Here is a 17,876-nt window from a genome sequence, read left to right on the forward strand (position 1 = left end):
GATGTGAATATTTTGTATTCCCGCAAATTTTGGAGCGAAGTGTCTTCTTTTGTATTTATCTTGTGAAAAAATAATGTAATTTCCATTTCATCTTGTATAATTGTGTAATTCAATTTATGTTTTATTAAGTCTCTTTTATCTTGTTATTTTGGGGTTTGCACTGCAAATCTAATTCTAATCTTTTGATTCTTCCTGCAACATATCTTGATTTTGTTTCCTTTTCTTATTTCTTTTTATCGAGTAAGCTATGATGAGCCCTCATATATATGGTTTGTGGTATCCCACAAATTTTGGAGCAAAGTGTCTTCTTTTGTATTTATCTTGTGAAAAAATAATGTAATTTCCTTTTCAATCATTTGTGTATATTCTTTTTCCTTCAATATTTATTGGTTCATTGTCCATCTCCCTTTTTTCTTCTGACTACAAGCTACTTCCTGATAAACTAGAAAAAGGTGGGTTAGACAGTGTCACTATCAGATGGATTTTTAACTGGCTGCAAATCATACTCAAAGTGTAGTTCTTAATGATACTAAATCTACATGGAGGGAAGTAAACTGTTGGGTACTGCAAACTTCCATTTTAGGCCCAGTACTCTTCAACATCTTCATAAACAATTTACATGAGGGGATGGATGGGGAAGTCATCGAATTTTCAGATGTTACTAAGATGGCAGGAATAGCCAACATTCCAGAAGATAGGCTCAAGGAATCTAGACAGAATCTGAACTGATCTAGTGACACTTTTTGCCTAAAGCCAAATTCTCAACCAGGAAAGGAATTGCCAATTAGGGACTTCCAAGTCAGAGCAAGAAGTGAATTGCACTTGACTTCCTGTGTCTGTCACAAGTCTCCCCTCGAGGACTCAGCCAAAGAGCAGAGCTGAAACTTTGAGGATAATTCTCCCTGTCATGAGAGATCTCTGAGTAATTCAACCAGCTATTGGATTCAAAGATTGTTAGACATTTCTCTGGAGGGAAATAAAAGAAAAACCAATATGGTTCCAAATGATAGGGAAGAGCTAGAATTAAATCAATCATCAAGAATTGAAAGGTTTGAAAACTCCATCCTTAAAAGGGATGAGGGAATACACGGCATCGATGGCTGAAGAAAAAGAAATGTGACATTTGTAGGCATACTAGTTAAAGAGGAAACCTTGGGGATTACTTAATGCCTGAACATGGCACACAAGTGAAACAACTTTCTGCTGAGTTAGAGTCAAAGTTGACTTTATTTTGAAAGGCAATGCTCAAGGGCATCACCATACATACACAAATTGATGCAATAGTGTAGCAAGTCCCTAAGAACAAAATCAAGTTCAGTCAAAAATTAGTCATCAAAACTTTTTAAACTGCATAGTTAAAAAAAAAAACAATGGCACACACTATGAGGGAGATTGTTGTTTTTTTTCTGTCTTTGGAAGTGAGTTTTTGTTTACAGGCTCACTTCCAGGTCTGCAAAGGAACCAAGGCAGGTGTTCCACTTCTCCCCTATAATTATGGAAGTGCTGGGGATTTCTTCTTTTCTCTCCAGGGAGTTTTCTAGCTGTCACCTTTGAAATTAGTCCAGTGAATGGCAAATACAAGGAATAATGCAAAGTTATGTCCTGTCCTGAGCAAGAAAGCCCGAATGTAGAAAACTCCTGGTTTGGCCTACAAACTAGGCATTGTGTGTCTCTGCAGAATTTCAGACTCTGGCCTTCCTGCTTTCTTCTAGAGATGTTTATTTCAAAATGTGATAAATCATTTAAGACTCATTTCAGTGTATTTCCAGATGGGCATTGAAACACCCTTATTTTAATCTATTTTGACTCAGGCATCCTCATGGAAACATCCAAGCCTTCAGTTTCCCCTTTGATCTTCTATGGTGTTAGAAGTCCATCCCAGGTTCTAAGATATAATCCCTCTCTCCTTTCATCTAAGTCATTAATTGAAATGTTGGTGAATCCAATTTTCAGAGTAGAACATTGTGATCAAATTCAATAGAGAGGAATTGTTGAAGAACCTTCCTTGGGTACATATTCTCAGCCATCTTCATAACCACTACACCTTATTGCCTTCATCCCACATTTGCTATTTAAAATATTGAGGTTACTCCATTAAAACTGTATTGAACCCTTAAAAAGTTACTCATTTAGAATATCTGGTATAACACTTCCTTAGTAGTGGTTTAGGATGACTGGACTATGAGCCCTATCTGCCATGAATAGTCTTGCATGACACCAGTTCTCCAACTTTTTCAGATAAAAGATCAGTCAGTCCATTTACTTCAAGATCCTAGAACTGAATTCATCTGTCCCCGTCCCTGAGATTTGAATGGGTAGAAAGTAAAAATATATCCCATGGACTACAAAGAGGATTTTCCCAGTCTCAAACTACAAATTTGTCTTTTATGTGGCTGCAACACAACTGCTGGGGGATCAGACACTCTCCTGGTGGAGAAAACTGGGACCAATTAGAATAGAGTAGTTCTCCCTTTTCTTTTTCATCTTTTATTAGTTTTTATATTTGTTGATTCTTCATTTTTTTAAAAAAAAAAACTTTCGCTTTGAATATACTGGAAAGCGATCTATGTAGGAGATGTGTATAAAAGGAATGGATTATGGAAAAACCTATAACAAAAGCAGATCTCTTAATTCATGTAAGAGGATCTGTAAAATGTTGGAACCATGTAAATGGTAGGAAATTTAGACTAAACTAGACTAGACTAGAATAGAATAGAATAGAATAAAAGAGTTGGAAGGGACCTTGGAGATCTTTTAGTCCAACCCCCTGCTTAGGCAGGAAACCTTGCACCACTTCAGACAAATGGTTATCCAACATCTTCTTAAAAGCTTCCAGTGATAGAGCATTCACAACATCTAGAGACAAGTTGTTCCATTGATTAATTGTTCTAAATGTCAGGAAATTTCTCCTTAGTTCTAAGTTGCTTCTCTCTTTGATGATTTGTTTGTTTGTTTATTTATTTATTTATTTAACTGCTGTTTAGCATCTACAAAATAATTTAGTTGACCACTTGGACAATCCAGATTATTCTCCTCCTAACTGGGCTGGGAAATGTTTTGATATTTTCCTTATGCTGCTAAAGTTGAGATCTTCAGTCCAGAATAACCCCAAGTGCAGTTCTTATAAAGAACCCTAATTGCCAGAACCATCTTGTAATAATGGGGAAGAAGAAGAGGTATCTCGGATGACCAAGAGGAACCAGTAGTTCCTCAGTAGGTTGGAGAAAAGCTCTTCAAACTGACAGTTGGGTGGCGGCCATTATTAAATGACTGCTATAAAACTGGGGCAACTGGAGAAAGCTTTCTGTGCAGGAGTGGTGGTGGAATGGAGTGTTGGAATCTGGTGAGTAATTGGCCAACTTACAGGTAAAAGGGAACTTTGATTTTGAACTTTAAAAGGATCCTGGAGCTGAATTAACAGCTAATTGGCATTTGGGAAATTCTATGGAAGAAAAGGGAAACAGCAGAGATTTAAGTACTAAAGCCTTAGAAGATTCTTGTTTCTACATTTTGAGTTGAAGATATTAAAAATAACAAAAAAGAAAGAAACCAAAGGGAAATGTCCTTTTCTCCTTTTTTCTATTTTTTAGGGATTTAATGTGATTTTTGACAGCTATTGACAATCAGCTGTTGGAGTGTATTGTGGACTGGAGAGAGCCACCTAAAGGTGAGAAGAAATATTACAACATCTAGTGAAGAAGAAAGTGAGAGTGCAGCTGCAAAGTGTGACCTTGGCTACAAGAAACTATACTTTGAAACCATGAGAAAAATAAGGAATATCTGTTTTTGCAACATTGTTTGGTTTCAACTGTTGATAGTTGTGGAAGAGAATAAATTTCCAACTTGGACTGGACTGGATTAATACTAGAATTGGACAATAGAATTTAGAAGACCCCAAGTTTTAATTAAATGTGATATAACCCCCCAAAAATTAAAAATTGTCATAATTGTTAAACTTGCATTATGGAGCTTTGGATGTATGATGAATTATTTGAGATGATGAAAAGCGCACGTGAAACTTTAACTGGTAAAAAAAATCAGAAAAGCAGATGGAGCACACAGATCAGGAAATAGGAGAAGGGGGGGGAGAGGGTACAAATGAGGAGCAAATAGACAATATGGAAGAAAAAAGATTTGAAAATAAAAAAAACAATTAGGTGATTACTTTGGGATTTACAGTAGCAAAAAAAAGTAGGCAAGGGGTAAGGTCCCCCCAAAAAGAGACAACCAAATACCAAAGAAGGGAGGAGAAAAGAAAAAACCCTGGGGAGAATTACTAGAATAGTAAAATTAAATATGAGGAAAAGGATCTTGAAGAAAAGATACAACAAGCCTAAAATTAAGAAAAAGAAGAAGTTAGGAGAATGGGGAAAAAGAAGGAAATTAATGAGAAGTGGAATTTTTGAGAGCCCAAGAGAAAATGGATAAAAGAGGAAAGAAGACTTATATTAGTAGATTAAAGGGAATAGTATTAAGAGTTTTAATGTTAGGTAGTTAATTAAGAGCTAAAGAAATTATAGTAACATTGTTAATTGTGGATAACTAAATTAAATGCTCTCTATATTACCATTGAATTAGAGGATATATGTTGCTTATAGTAAAATAGACTGGAAGAAATAGGAAATGATAATTTGGTTTAACTTTGAAGGGCAATTAGTGATATTGCTTATGTATTAAGACAAAAATAAGTATAAAAAAGAAAAAATATTGAAAGAATAATACTGGCTGAAATGGGAAATAGAACTATGATGTAAAATGGAATATGTATATGAGAGGATGTAAAAGAAAGGACAACATTTTGTTTATATAGTATGTCAAAATTTGTAATAAAAATTAAAAAAACCAACAGGTTAGTCTCCTCCTAATTGGGCTGGGAAATGTTTCAATATTTTCTTTATACTGCTAAAGCTTTGGTCCAGAAAACCCCCAATTGCACTTCCTTTAAAGAACCTGAATTGCAGATAAGCTGGGATACAACTATAAAAATAGGATTTTGGAGCCTCCCTCAAATTATTTATGGCATATAAAGATGATTCTCATTACACAAGTGTCATGTTTCATATACCTGTGTGTGGCATTTTAAGCCTCAGATAAGCTATGGAACAAAGAACAAAAGAGCAAAGGATTCCAATAAACAAAATTGAAAGACACTATCTTCTAGCCAACCTTTAATTATTTCAAGTAACATCATTGGCCCACTTAGGTATGGAGAACAGTTTGCACCATTTTCTAATTTTGGTCTGTTGGAAACTCTTGATAATTGAAATTCCTCTGTCTCACATTTCTGTATTTCTTTTGGTTGTAAGCTGTGCCTTTGTATTCAGGCTCGGCCTCAGAATGATAATGTAGCACTTGGGGATGAAGATGCAGCCCAATAGACCAGCACTGGAGGACAAGATGGAGAAGACCTGAACAGCCACCATGTATTTCCCTTTGGTGCTCAGGTAGGTGGGCACAAAGGTCACCCAGACACTGCAGAAGACCAGCATGCTGAAGGTGATCAGCTTGGCTTCGTTGAAGGCCCCAGGCAGATTCCTGGCTAGGAAAGCCACTGTGAAGCAGATGGCAGCCAGGAAGCCCATGTAGCTGAGAGTGATGTAGAACATGACAACAGAGTCTTCATTGCATTGCAGGATGATCTCTCCAGGCTGGGAGTAGAAGTCAGAGTCAGGGAATGAGGGAAAAACTCCCAGCCAGATGGAGCAGATGATAATTTGTATAGTAGAGCAAGAAACGATAATGGAATTGGCCAAACTCTGCCCCAACCATCTCTTCACCTGGTTGCCTGGTTTTGTGGCAAGGAAAGCCAGCACCACCATAACTGTTTTGGCCAACAGTGAAGAAATTGCAACTGAGAAGATGATGCCAAAAACCGTTTGTTGGAGAAGGCAAGTGACTTTCCTTGGTTGACCAATGAAGAGAAGGGGAGTTAAGAAGCAAAGCAGGAGGGAGACCAGAAGGATGTAGGAGAGGTCCCGGTTGTTGGCTTTGACAATCGGAGTTTCTCTGTATTTAAGGAATATTATTAAAACAAGGCCTGTGGTTAGGAACAGAAGTAGGGCAAAAGACATGAGGATGAATCCCAGATGTTCTTCATAGGAGAGGAAGGATATAACTTTGGGGATACATTGGACTCGGCCCTCATTTGGATATTTGTCATCTGGACACATGGTGCATTTTTCTGCATCTGTGAAAAGGAAGAGTCATTTTTTAAAAGAGTTTCTTCTTTTACATTTCAACAGTTGACATTTTCTATATTTGATGAAAGCAAAAAAAATATTAATATTAGGCCCTTTTACTTTTCAAGATACTGTGCACCTTCTTGCAACAATGCCTGCTATCAGGAACATTTTGCAAGATGCAGCTTGATATCTCCACAGAAAGAATTAAGAAAATTATCATTTTTTAAAAAAAAACCATAGCTATATTTCTAATAGTCTGTAAAATTGGGGAAAGTTGTAGTTCTTTAATGATGATGTGAAGAATCTTCATAGGAACCTGTTGTGGCCTAGCAGGATCCGTTGGAACTGCTGAGGGACTCAGATAGCGACAAACCCTATGAGTCGGCTATGGAAGAGATGGAGGACCCTGGGCAGACTTCAGACTCAGAGCAGGGACCAGAGAGACTGGTTGGACACCAGGAGGCACCTGAGGCATGGAACAGTGGGGAAGATCAAAGGGAGTTTGTCCCTGACTCTTGGCAGAGAAGGGCGGAGAAATGAAGGCAACAGCCCTCCCAAGAATGTATATAAGGAGGGACTTTGGGAGGAGGCTTTTTGCAGGACACAACTGTTCATAGTAATCTGGAGAACTCCTGGTCTGATCTGCCTTGTGTTTCTGTTCGTGACAAGCTGGAGAAGCTCTTGTCTCTATCTGTTGGACTCTGGGTTGCTGCCAACGTTCTTTTCTGTGAGTCTTATTTGGGCTTTCAGCCAACAAGATTATAGTATTGTCAATAAAGTGTGGCATACAGCTAAGCCTGTGTCATCGTTCATTTCTGGACGGAGGGGGTTCAGAACAGGAACCTACATTGTTATAAGCAATGAAACAATTTTTCAAGGGAAACTTCCTGTCAGATGGCACTGATTAACATACTGGATCTATCCCCTCCTTCAAAGTCTTTTTGCTCTTCTTCCCTTTAGATAAGAAATTGTGCATTTTGTAAATTTAAAAAAAATTAAAATTGTATTTTTTTCAACATCTACAGTAGTTTCATCAAAATGCTGTTGATTAGTGGTTCACAATCTGTGGGTTGGGACCCCTTTGGGGGTTGAACGACCCTTTCACAGGGGTCGCCTAAGATCATAGGAAAACACATATTTTTGATGGTCTTAGGAACGGAGGTACCAATTTTATGGTTGGGGGTCACCACAACATGTGGAACTGTATTAAAGAGTCGTGGCATTGGTAAGGTTGAGAACCACTGCTCTTGATGGATGCACTTCCACAAGCCTCTCCATTTTCTTCAGAGTGACCCACCTTCCTGAGTGGAGATGGTCTCCTCTGGACAAGGAATGCAGTCATAGCAGCAAACTGGCTCTCTTTGAGATTGCTTGACAAATCCAGGATGACAACTTTCCACACATTTGGACTGAGGAAGAGACTAATCAAAAAATATAATCAATGACAAAGAAGATATGTTAGAACTCACTAGCTATGAAAAATACACACACACTTGCATGAATACATACATATATACTTCCATACATGATTTTACATACATGTATGTATCAGTGGTGGGTTCCGGATCCCGTTGCAACTGGTACGCTGAATGCACCCAACACGTGAGCAGCGCATGCATGCATACTTACTACCCGCGACACTCCAGCTGCTCGGTGGAGTGTCACGCAGGCGCCATACACTCCGTGTGTGTGTGCGCAAAAGCTCCGATTGGCTCAAATAGTGGTAAGGAGAGCAGACAGGTGGGTGGGCCCTCCGGAGCACTGTACCAGCAGGCACCGGTACACCCGTACTAGGGCGTACAGGTCGTATCCCACCACTGGTATGTATGTATGTAAAACCATCATAGATGAAGAATCATCTTTTTCAGTGAACAGTTTCCCCAAATAAGACCAGATGAAGCTGACTTCCCAATGGACCAATGGGACCTCCATCCAGGCATGATTCAATTTCATCTGCTTCACTCCAAACATGAATTAAGAATAGAATATCAGAATTGGAAGGGTCGTTGGAGGTCATCTAGTCCAACCCCCTGCTTAGGCAGGAACCCTAAATCACTTCAGACAAATGGATATCCAAAATCTTATTAAAAACTTCCAATGTTGGAGCATTCACAACTTCTGGAGGCAAGTTGTTCCACTGATGAATTGTTCTAACGGTCAGGAAGTTTCTCCTCAGTTCTAAGTTGCTTCTTTCCTGGATTAGTTTCCACCCATTGCTTCTTGTCCTACCCTCTTCTTTGTGAAATCCCCTGATATATTCAGGCATTAGAGAATAAAATTATTATTTTTATTTGTTATTTGTGTATAAGGAGCAGCATATGTGTATTTCTCAAATGTTTGATATGGGGACTGAATTGTAGATGGTACACAAAATGGGACAATACTAAAGCTTCCCAAGCAACCCAAGAAAACTATATTTTTTCTGCTTCCTAGAGTCAATTCTCAATGAAGGTCAATCTCCTTGATGACTAGGCTTAGGCCACTTGAAATGGATCCTTAGCAGAGGTGGGTTGCTCCCGGTTCGGACCAATTTAGGAGAACTGGTAGTGGTAATTGGGTGAGGGTCGCTGAACCGATAGTGATGACTGGCTGGCCATGCCCCCAAACGGCTTGCTCCAACGCTCGCCCTGCCTTGTCTTCACCACGTGCATCTACACAACTGCCTCCTAGTGCCTACACACAGGTAAGCAGCATGGGCTGCTCAGGGAGCCATGAGGCTTCGCAACCACTACCTCCTAAGTGGGATCAAGCCTCCCTGCCTCTTCAATGCATGGAGGCAGGAGGCGGCAGTTTTGTTTGCTGCCTGCAAGCTGGGGGGGTGGGCAAGCAGCCAAGTGAGAATGCCAGGATCTGCTGGCTGCCTCTAATATGCAGTTTACTCATGAGCAAGTTTACTCATGAGCATGGTACTTGGCAGCCGGCAGATTGCTGGCTTGCTCACTTGGCTGCTCCCCCCACCCCCCGAGCTTGCAGACAATGAACAAAACCACACACTCTTCGGCTCGGGTTGCTGCTTTCTTTGGCCTTTTTTAAAATGGTTTACAGCATAGTTTATTTCCCATCTTCAGTCTGAAACATAAATTTGCCAAGCCACACCCACAAAATAAGCCACGCGCACAGAATCAGTAGTAAAAAAATTTGAAATCCATCCCTGATCCTTAGCATTTCGGAAACAGAAAAGACGCCACAATTTTGACCACCTTGTTGTGCAACTTTAGTTGTGAAATAGCATCTTGGTTGATAACAAGTCTCTGTCTTTCAAAACTCCCCAGAATCTCTTTCATGGGATCCTCCCTGGGGACAACCAAGAAGCTTGTGATGCTCAGATCTGCTGCTACATCTCCATTGTGATCCACGTAGAATTTAAAGTAGGAAAGATTGCAAAACTCATTCTTCTCCAAAAAGGGGTGGAACTAGAATTGAAACAATTTTAAAAACAGACAATTTAGTGTCTTATTCCATGGGATCTTTTCACATTTGATTTTTTCTTCTCCTACAGTTGTCTAACTTGCAAATATGCTTACTTAGGAGAACAGGGGTTACCCACAAAAAAAGTTCAGCAAAATTTGTCATTCGTTTACTGGCAAAACATATATTGATAAAATAGTCAATTGGTTGATTATAGAGAATATTGTAGAGTTTTAATGTTTTAATCTTGTAAGAGATCTATAATGTTTTATTATGAGATGGACAGCAAGTAAAGAAACAAATAAATAAATAAATAAATAAATAAAAATTCTATAAAGTTGACAAATCTCTCTAATGCAAGTTTTGATGCAAGATTTATAAGACCTTTCAGAAAAAGGTAATTTGACCTGATTTAAGCAATAACAACTTTTCAGAAAATTATGATTTTTCTCAGAGATGTGTGACTAAAATGCAATAGAAAATATCTGATTTTTTTAATAAGTAGGACTTGAGAAACTAAAGTATCTCATATAAGGACAGTAATGATGCACTGGAAGAGATACCAGACTTGATAAGTGTAACTGTGAAAATGATCTCAAAACAATACTTTTTTTGTAAACTGAATGTTAGTTGTCAGTAAGATGCTGACAGAAAAAAGGAAAGAAGGGAAAGCATCCATAGGAAGTCAGAATCCTGTTTTGGAGAGATTCCAACTCCTCAGAGCTCCTTGAAGACACCGTGCTTAGAGAACACATTGCACAAAACCTGGATCAGGTTTAGGGAAAGGTAAAGAAGCCATGGGAGATATCAAAGGAGCTGCTTTTAGAGTTGAAGAAAGAGAACAATGAAAAGAACCATGTTGCTCTACTGGAGCAACCATCAATCAGAAAAACTTTAACTGGGATTCCTGAAGAGAGGAGAGATTCAGCTAAATGGTCTCGAGAGTCTCCTTCGAATTTATAAAGGTAAAATGCTACAACGACAATCCTAAATCCATACATACCGGAATTTATTTAAAATGCATACATTATCTGCGGGATCGTATCCTGCCCCATACATCCCTTCGGCCGATTCGCTCTCACAGAGAGGGTGCCGTCCACTAGGCAATGCCAGCGGGCGACGCCCAGGAGTAGGGCCTTCTCTGTGATGGGCCTGACCCTTTGGAATGACCTCCCCCCAGATATCAGGACTATCACCGACCTCCGCTCCTTCCGTAAGAAACTAAAGACCCACCTGTTCAATTTAGCCGGCTTGGCCTAATTCCTAATTCCCAATTTTAGTTCCTCAAGCCTGCATTTTTTAAATTTTCTACGGGTATGCTTTTAGTTTTTAATTTAATTTTTAATTTTTACTTTTTGTACAGTTGTATGAGGTTTAATTTCTTTTTTAAGGGTATAGGATATTCGTCTTTTGTATTTGTTTTAATGAGATACCTGTACACCACCCCGAGTCCCTTCGGGGAGAGGGGGCGGTCTATAAATACTGAAAAATAAATAAATAAATAAAATTCTTTTTAAAATTAGCAGTGTTTAATTATAAAACGTCAACTGTCATGGTGTGAAATCTATGGGAGCGCATCCCTCAAGCAATTAGATTCACCAAATACCTTGGCTTTTGTAGTATATGTAGGTTGAGCTAGTTCTCCTTTGAATTCCTCCCCCAAAAGACCTAAGATTAATGGATCCATGTTGGGAACAATACCTGCCATGGCTGCAGCCTCCCAGCCCCAAAACTCTCTTTGCCCTCTTTCATTCTCCTCCTGGATCTGGAGGAATAGGCCTCATTCATGACATGGGCCAGAGTCTTAATGAAACTGTGGTAATGTTTATAAGTTGTGAATGGGATCCTGTTACTTTCCCCTTGGATCTCCAGTCGCGTTTTCTGGGTGCATCTACTCCGGCCTTTCACAGAATAGATGTGCTTTGAAAAAGAACAATGAAAAGATTGATGTTCAAACTTGGGATCTACAAAGAAGTCAGATTCAAAGACATCATCTTTGGTCCTTGCTTCTGCTAGAAAAGCAAAGTTCCAAAAACTGTGGATGTATTTGAAAAGCCTGTGCTTTTTGATTGAATATGTTGTTAAACCTGTGAAGATCCAGACTTTCTGCTCAATGGGCCCTTGCAAAGCTTCAAGTGTTGAATGGAGAATAACAATTCTGTCCCAAGAGGAACCATATTCTGTGAAGTGAACATAGACGTTGACTTGTCTCCACTTAGAGACAGCATCCCTGAGGGGAGCTATATGTCCAGTTATTGAGAATGAATGTGATATAACAATACAAATTCCATTCCTGGCAAGCAAAGGAGTAAAAGTCCTCATGAAAGTCTCTCCCTCTTCAGTGTCTGAAGCAAAGAGACCAATCAAAGTCCATTTGAAATGGAGGAGCAGTTGGACGATTGCTGGGTACTGAAAGCCTTCTTTGGGGAGCATCTTGTGAAAAAAAGGGAATTGACTTCTATCACTCAGAGCCTCTAAAGCAATTTTATCACTGATCTGAAAAAGTATAATGAATAATCCTGTGTTATATTTCAGGACAGATCAACTCCAACACCTTTTAATAAATTCAACTTTCTTGTGATAAACATAGATGGTTGATTAATCATTGATTAAAATATTAAATACATAATATTAAAAATACTGTATATAAAATGGAACACATGAAACACATTAAGTAAAATAATAATAATAATAAAATTGCAAATCATATTTCTCTATCACCCCTACAATTATATGTGGAAATGTCAACTAAGTATTTTTTCCATTAAGGGGGTGCATTCTATATAATGTTTTGAGAACTGCTACATCTCTGCTTCTCTGCTTCTGTATACTAGATGCTTTGTTCAGTAATCTTCTTCTCCAGTTGTACAATAGACAGGAGATCAGAGCTCCTAATATAATTTGACAATTTTACAATATAAGAGGTTTTTAACTTGAAATGTTGTCTTTTTTAACAGACACAATTCTGGAAGTCTGTCACTTTCCATAGCTTGAATTTAACACCAAAGTTAAATTATAAGTCCTGATTTTTGGCAAAGATAAAAAGACAGCAGCTGTAATCCTTTTATCCACCCTAACATACTTCTCAGATGCAGTGATTGGATTTGTTCTAGTAGTAATCTGTAGTTTGAAGTCCCAAACATCAGGTCAATATAAGAACATGGGAGTCATTCTAATAAGTCCAAGGAAGCTGGATAATTATGAATTTTTAATTTAAGAAACAGATACACTCATGACCTTGCCCTAAATGAGTTCCTTTGATGATTAAAGATTCAAAATTCATTTGCAGAGAAAACTACCCCTAGGTAAGGAAAGATGTTACTTTACTCGATTTCTCAACAAATAGCCATCAATTGCTACGATGTCACTTTCCAAAAGCCATAAACTTTTATTTTGATTTATGAATAATCAGTGATTTATTATGGTAGTAGGAACCAAGTCCTCATAACAGACTATAAAACCCAAATTGAGAATATGAAAATAATATAGTGCCAGTTTATAACAAGTTGCTACAATAGATACTTAGGGCCTTAGGTATGTGTTCTTAGAGTTCATTCCATAATGCAAGTAAGTTGTTAATGTATAGACAGTGTAACAATGGTTCAAGTGTGCACCCTATTATACTCATTGATAAGGATCAATCCTTCTTCTCATGGCTCCACTAAATTGCCCTCTCAATCAAATACTTATTCAAAGGGCTTTGATCAGGATCAAAAGTATGGATTCCATTTTAAGGGCAATCAAATTTGTCCATCTCTTTTTAATGGTCAAATGCTAGACTAAAATACTTTAAGACAGTCTACTGGGAACCGAGGTGGTGCAGTGGTTAGAATGCAGTACTGCAGGCTACTTCTGCTGACTGCCAGCTGCCAGGAGTTTGGCAGTTTGAATCTCACCAGGCTCAAGGTTGACTTAGCCTTCCAACCTTCTGAGGTGGGTAAAATGAGGACTCAGATTGTTGGGGGCAACATGTTGACTCTGGTAACTGTTTAGAGAGGACTGTAAAGCACTATGAAGTGGTATATAAGTCTAAGTGCTATTGCTATACCATAGTTTCCCCTTGCTGACATATTTTGTAATTGGGTGATTCAAAACAAAGTCAATGGTGAATCAACTCATAGAAACATAAGCTCACAAGGCAGATCAGACTCCTATCAGTCCAACCTCTTCCCCAAGGCAGGAGACCTCATACCGTTCCAGACAAATGATTGTCCAAACTCTTCTTGAAAACCTCCATCAATGGAGCATTCACAGCTTCATGACACAAGCTGTTCCACTGATTAATTGTTCTCACAATCAGGAAATTTCTCCTTAGTTCCAAGTGGGATCTCTCTTTAATGAGTTTCTACCTATTACTAGTCCTGTCTCGGGTGCTTTGAAAAATAAGTTGGCCCTTTGAAAATCCTGGAGGACAGCTATCATGTCATCCTTAGCGCTTCCCTTTGTTAGACTAGAAATACCTAGTTCTCTTAACTGTTCATCATATGGTTTAGCCCCTAGACACTTTATCATCCTTTGTTGCTCTTCTCTGCATAGTTTCTGGAACCTCAGCATCTTTTTTTCTATCGTGGTGACCAGAAGTGGATGCAGTATTCCAAGTCTGGCTTAACTAGCAACAGCAATAGCACTTAGACTTATATACCAGTTCACAATGATTTACAGTCCTTTCTAAGTGGTTTACAGAGTCAGTATATTGCCCCCAACATTCTGGGTCATCATTTTACCCATCTCAGAAGGATGGAAGGCTGAGTCAACCTTTAGCCTTGTGAGATTTGATCTGCCAAACTGCTGGTAGCCGGTGATCAGCAGTAGTAGCCTGCAGTACTGCACTCTAACCACTGTGCCACCGCAGCTCTTGTGCAGTATAAAGTGCTACTTTCTCTTCCTATACCTTGTTTTGGCAGCTACAGCATAGTTCTAACATATTTAAGTAGTGATCCATTAGGACATCCTGATCCCCCTCAAAATTCCTATGGTGGAGCCAGTTATCATATGTTCTAGAAAACTGGGTTTGTTTTTTTCTTGCCTAGGTTTGGATCTTATTTTTCTCGCCACTGAATTGTGTTTTGTTGGCTAGGGCCCAGTGCTCAGGTCTGTCAAGATCTTTCTGAATCTTGAGTCCATCTTCCAAAGAGTTATCATTTCCACCTAGCTTGTTATCAACTGCAAATTTGATGAGATCCACTTTTTTCCTCTCATCTAAATCATTTATCAAGATGTTAAAGAGTACTGGCCCTCAGAACCTAAAGGTACCCCACTGCATGCTTTCTTCCCTCTATATGTGCTTTCCTTGAGGACTACATACTGAGTGTGGTTGGTCAGCCAAAGCTATCTCTAAAGCCTGCTTCTTCTTTAACAAGATTTATTTTTGTTCAGCTGCCCACTTTCAACTTACTCAAGAGAACCTTAGCATTTATTTTAGCCACAATATCTAGTAGACCAAGTGGGCCAATAATTTCTAGGTTGCATTTTATATTACATTTATTTTATTTATTTTACATTTTATTCCCTTTTTAAATATATAGAAAATACTATTAGCATCTTCTACTCTACTGGGTAATATTAATATTTGTCAATCAACCTGCCAATAGAGAAACTCACCAGAAGATATATTTTTAATAGTTCAGCCAGTAGATTGTCCTCTTTGTGGGCTCTATTGCTTTTCAAGTCTTTTATTATGATTTTTATTTTAAATATATTGCATTTTGTTTTTAAAAATGGATGTGTTGGCTAATATGCTTGTACTTTTTAAAAATAAAATGGTTGATTAATACAGTCTCATAACCTCCTTCACCAGTATTAATTTAATTGTTTATGTATGTATTTTATAATGTATTTTAGTGACTGTACACCGCCCCGAGTCCTCTCCGGGAGAGGGGGCGGTCTATAAGTGTGAATAATAAATAAATAAATAAATTAATGGATGCTATGTGTCCATGAGACACATGTGTTTTATCAACAGTAGCTATGTTAATCCATCAGAATTCTTTTCATGAATGTGGGATTTATTCACTATTGAAATTATCATTCTTTTGGCTAAGATAATATGAGATGTGCTGCACTTTCCTATTGTACTTAAGAACCTTTCATTGGACACAAAGCCTTTACTCACCTTCACAAGTACAGCAGAAGCCCCCAAAACAATTTGAATAATATCATGAGATGTTATTTCTGCTTGGATTCTTATTCCCTGCCCAGTGTGGATCCCAATATGACACAATGACCACAGTGAGAAACAGTTTTTAAATTCCATTGAGAAGATATGGCTGGATCTATCACTCACCCCCTACCCCCTACTGGCTTTAGTAAATAGAGAAACCCACACACAAACCTGTGGGACTTTGTAGGTGCCTACTAATGCTGACATTTCGATGGAGATGTCTCTGTCAACTCCATCAATAAGAGCCAAAAGCTTTTCTTTCTTTCCACAGCTATAGTTGGGAACATTGGCATCTCCAGTGGAGAGCATGTCCAGCAAGGCATCTGAAGTGCCAAGTGTGTTCAAATAGTTGTCATGGATGTTATAACCAAGTGTGCGATTGTGCAGAAATTGGGGATTTTTGTTGACCACTTGAATAGTGAAAATAAAGCATAGTATTCTTGACTTATCATAAGGTAAACTAGTGGGGAAAATGTTCATGTTAATCTCAGCATCATCAAGAACAATAACAAAATACTTTTTTACATTTTTTTTCACAGACATACTGAGTCTTAAGCCAAAATTGATCTAAAACCCTAGACAAGTGATACCCACCCATCAGTGTTTAATATTTGTGAGTGTTGAGAAGTTGGAATGGAGTTAAAAATCACAAATTACACCATTATTTGCAGAAGTATTAATTAAGTATTGAAAATTAAGTATTAATTTTCATTAGCCAGTAACTAGTTTGCAAAATAATCAAATCGTTAAAGTAGAGCCATTATAAAAGGAAGAGGATGTTTCATAAGAAAAGCCATTCTAAAAAAAAACAGGCCATCCCCTTTTCCTATAGGGACCATGCATTGAATATCAATGAGTGGTTACAAAACAAGAAAATGAGCTGGGCAGAGGAAGCTACAATAATCAATACTTTAAACAAAAGTCAATATTCAAGTGATAAATTCACAATTGGATGGGGAGAAGAGAACAACGTGGAGCTCTTTCAGATGTTTTATCTCTCCCCCTTCTTTGATTACAAAGATTTAAAAAATGAAAAAGTATCTTCCACAAAAGAAGCCAAAAGTGAGCAGCCATAGAAATCAAAATGATTCAGCAAATTAGTCACAGTACTGACAGGGCAAATCGCTGTAATAAAAATTGAGTGGAAACTCAACTTCTTACTAGCACTGATGATGTTACCTAGATTGGATAATGAAGCATCTGCAAGAAAACAACCAGAGAGGACCGAGGACCCTCGTTTCAAACCTAATATACAAATATTATCCTATATTGAGAAATTAGTCAGTTTCTGTAATATAGGTATAAGTGGAATAAGAAGAAAAGAAGAAGAATGCAGCTTGAATATACTGACTTACAAGAGACTAAAAGGAGCCATGGTGAAAGGCAACATTTCAGGCAATATTGTTGATGCCCTGGAGATTATACCAATGAGATGGTCTCCCTGTCTGTAATAATTCCATGGGTTTTTTACATCCTGGTTGTTCAAATTCAGCAGGCACTTCATTCTAAGCTTCCCAGAGACTGGCTGGGTCACCAGCAGCACCAGAAGCACCAGAAGCAAGAGGCCCATAATTCATAAGGCTAAATCAATCCAATTTTTCATTTCTAAAGGAGAGTTAGAAGAGTTCAAAGCACTCTCGCAGGATGGAAATGCCTGTAGCTTTCCTGATTCAAACAGAGACCAGCCAAGTTTTACCTGGAAAGGAGAGGAAGGTACATTCAAAAGCACAAAACTGTATGCCCCAAAAGTTGTGTCAGACAGAGTGTGACCTGCTACATTTATCTTTTTTCTGATGCAAGATTTCTTCTATGTTCCTTCTTCTGATGTTTAGATCAAAGGCAGTTGCTGGAGAGGTGGCAGACGATGTCTCAAAATCAGGGATGGTGAAAATTACAGTGATCGGTAATTTGCTCTCTGGGGATCCTGAACTTCTTCCAGGGCCCCACATACACAGGGGTAGCTGAAGAAAAGCATGCTTGTGGAAAGTCACATATAGTATATCCCTGGGGACAGTGTTCTGTAGTGGTATTAGTCCTTTCTGCCAGGGCATGTCCAGAAAATGATGCTGGAGAAAGATAGTTCAACACCCATGAAATTGAATTATCTTGTCCATCAACATGGTTTC

Source organism: Natrix helvetica (genome assembly GCF_964273705.1).
Source record: "Natrix helvetica genome assembly, chromosome: 1".
Classification (NCBI taxonomy): Eukaryota; Metazoa; Chordata; class Lepidosauria; order Squamata; family Natricidae; genus Natrix; species Natrix helvetica.